We start from the raw sequence: 3,426 nt of genomic DNA on the forward strand, positions 1-3,426 counted from the left end.
ACATTCTCTTTATCCATTCACCTGTTGATGGACACTTAGGTTGATTCCATATCTTGCTTATTATGAATAATGCTTTCAATGAACGTGGGAGTCCTGGTATCTCTTTGAGATACTGATTTCATTTCCTTTGGATACATACCCAGAGGAGGGATTGCTGGATCATATGGTAGTTCTAGTTTTAATTTTTCAAGGACCCTCCATACTGTTTTCCAAAATGGTTGTACCAATTTACATTCCCACCAAAGGTATACATGGATTCCCTTTTTGGGGGGATGTTGAGCACAGGTGGTAGAGGGAAAGAGAGAATCTCAAGTATGTTCTACACCCAGAGCAGAGCCCCACATGGGGCTTGATCCTACAACCCTGAGAGCAGGGCCTGAGCTGAAATCAAGAGTCAGACACTTAACCAACTGAGCCACCAAGGCACTCCCTTTTTTGTGTATCCTCACCAGTGTTTGTTGTCTTTTAGCCATGATAGCCATTCTAACATATGTGAGGTGATATCTCTTGGTTTTGATTTGCATTTCCCTGATAATTAGTGATGTTGAGCATTTTTTCATATACCTATTGGCCATTTGTATGTCTTCTTTTGAGTAGTATCTATTCAAGTCCTTTGCCCATTTTAATATTGGGTTATTTATTTTCTTGCTTTTGAATTGTTTGAGTTCCTTTCATATTTTGGATATTAACCACTTATCACATGTATAGTTTGCAAGTATTTTTTTCTCATTCTGTAGGTTGTTTTTTCACTTGTTGATTATTTTCTTTCCTGTGCAGAAACTTTTTAGTTTGATGCAATGCCTTATATTAAAAAAAAATTTTTTAGCATTTTTAAAAAAGTTATTTATTTATTTATTTTGAAAGAGAGAGAGAGTGTAGGAGAGGGGCAGAGGAAGAGAGAGAGAATCCCAAACAGGCTCCATGCTGTCAGTGCAGAGCCCGATGCAGGGTTCAATCTCATGAAGTGTGAGATCATGACCTGAGCCAAAATCAAAAGCTGGATGCTTAACTGAATGAGCCACCCAGACACCCATCTCTTTGTGTATTTTTGTTTTTGCTGCCAATGCCTTTGGGGTCATATCCAAAAAATCATTGTGCAGACAAGAAATATTTTTCCTGTTTTCTTCTAGTAGTTTTACAGTTTCAGGTAAACATTTAAGTCTTTAATCCATTTTGAGTCAATTTTTGTATATGTTGTGAAGAATTTCATTCTTCTGCATGTGGATAACCAGTTTTCCTAGCATTGTTTGTTGAAGAGACTACCTTTCCCCACTGAATTTTCTTGAGATCTTTATGGCAGATCAATTGACCACAAATGTGTGGATTTATTCCAGGCTCTCTATCCTGTTCCTTTGGTCTATATTTTTATTTTTATGCTGGTACCATACTTAATTGATTACTATAGCTTTGTGATATAGTTTGAAATCAGGATGTGATACCTTCAGATTTGTTCTTGTTGCTCAAGATTGCTTAGGCTATTTGAGGTCTTTTGTTCCATATGAATTTTAGGATTTTTTTTTTTATATGAAAAATGCTCTGTGATAGGAATTGCGCTGAATCTTTATTTTTATTTATTTATTTATTTTTTTTATTTTTTATTTTTTTTATTTTTTATTTTTTTTTTATTTTTTAATATATGAAATTTACTGTCAAATTGGTTTCCATGCGCTGAATCTTTAGATATCTTTGGACAGTATGGACATTTTAACAATATTAATTATTCTAATCTGTGAACATGGGATGTCTTTCCATTTATTTCTGTATTCTTTTCTTTCTTTCACCAGTGTTTCATAGTTTTCAGTGTACTGATCTTTCATCTTTTTGGCTAAATTTATTCCCAAATATTAAAATTTTTTGGATGCTATTGTAAATGGGATTGTTTTCTTAATTTCTTTTTTGGATAGTTTGTTGTCAGTGCATAGAAATGCAACTGATTCTTATGTATTGCTTTTGTATCCTGCCACTTTGCTAAATTTATTTATTTGTTTGTTAGTGCTAATAGTTTTTTGGTGGCATCTTTAGGGTTTTCTGTATATACGATCATGTCATTGACAAACAGAGATCATTTCACTTCTTTCCTTCAGATTTGGTTGCCTTTCATTTCTTTTTCTTGCCTAACTTCCAGTACCATGTTGAATAGAAGTGGTGAGAGTGGACATCCTTGTCTTGTTTCTCATCTTACAGGAAAAGCTGAAAGCTTTTCACCATTGAGTATGATGTTAGCTGTGAGTTTTTCATATATGGCCTGTATTATGTTGAGGTATGTTCCCTATAAACCTACTTTGTTTAGGGTTTTTATCATGATTGGATGTTGTACTTTGTCAAATGCTTTTTCTTCATCTATTGAAATGATCATTTATCCTTTATTCTGTTAATATCATGTCTCATATTTATTGATTTGGATATGTTGAATCATCCTTGTATCCAAGGGATAAATTCCACTTGATCATAGTGTATGATCCTTTTAATGTGGTCTTGAATTCAATTTGGTAGTATTTTGTTGAAGATTTTTGCATCTGTATTCATCAGGGATATGGGCCTGTAAGTTTCTTTTTTGTAGTGTCTTTGTCTGGCTTTGATCTCAGGGTAATGCTGGCCTTGTTACATGAATTTTGAAGTGTTCTCTCCTCTTCAATTTTTTGAAAATTATTGACATTAAATTTCTCTAAATACTTATGGAATTCACCAGTGAAGCCATTAGGTTGTAGACTTTTTATTTTGGGGGGTGGGGTAGGATTTGACTACTGATAAAATCTCCTTATTCATTATTAGTCTGTCCATATTTTTTTAAGTTTATCTATTTATTTTGAGAAAGAGAGAGAAATGGGGAGGGGCAGAGAGAGAGAGGGAGAGAGAGAATCCCAAGCAGGCTCTGCACTGTCAGTGCAAAGCCCGATGTGGGACTTGAACCCACAAATTGTGAGATCATGACCCGCGCCCAAATCAAGAGTCAGATGCTCAACAAACTTAGCCACCCAGTGCCTCTAGTCTATTCATCTTTGTAAAAATATCTTTTATGATCACGGGAATCTACCCCCAAAACCGAGAGCACACTGTATACACTGTATGTTAGCCAACTTGACAATAAATAATATTTTTAAGAATTTGCTTTATGATTCAATGTTGGTAGTTTGTGTTTCTTTCTTTTTTTACTTTTTAATTAATTAACTAATTTATTTTTTAATTTGCATCCAAGTTAGTTAGCATATAGTGCAACAATGATTTCAGGAGTAGATTCCAGTGATTCATCCCCAGTATTCATCCCAACAAGTGTCTTCTGAATGTCTCTTACCCATTTAGCTTTATCCCTCCTCCCACAACCCTTCCAGCAACCCTCTGTTTGTTCTCTACATTTAAGAGTCTCTTATGTTTTGCCCTCCTTCCTGTTTTTATATTATTTTTGCTTCCCTTCCCTTATGTTCATCT

Source organism: Panthera onca, chromosome B1, assembly GCF_046562875.1.
Source record: "Panthera onca isolate mPanOnc1 chromosome B1, mPanOnc1 haplotype 2, whole genome shotgun sequence".
NCBI lineage: Eukaryota > Metazoa > Chordata > Mammalia > Carnivora > Felidae > Panthera > Panthera onca.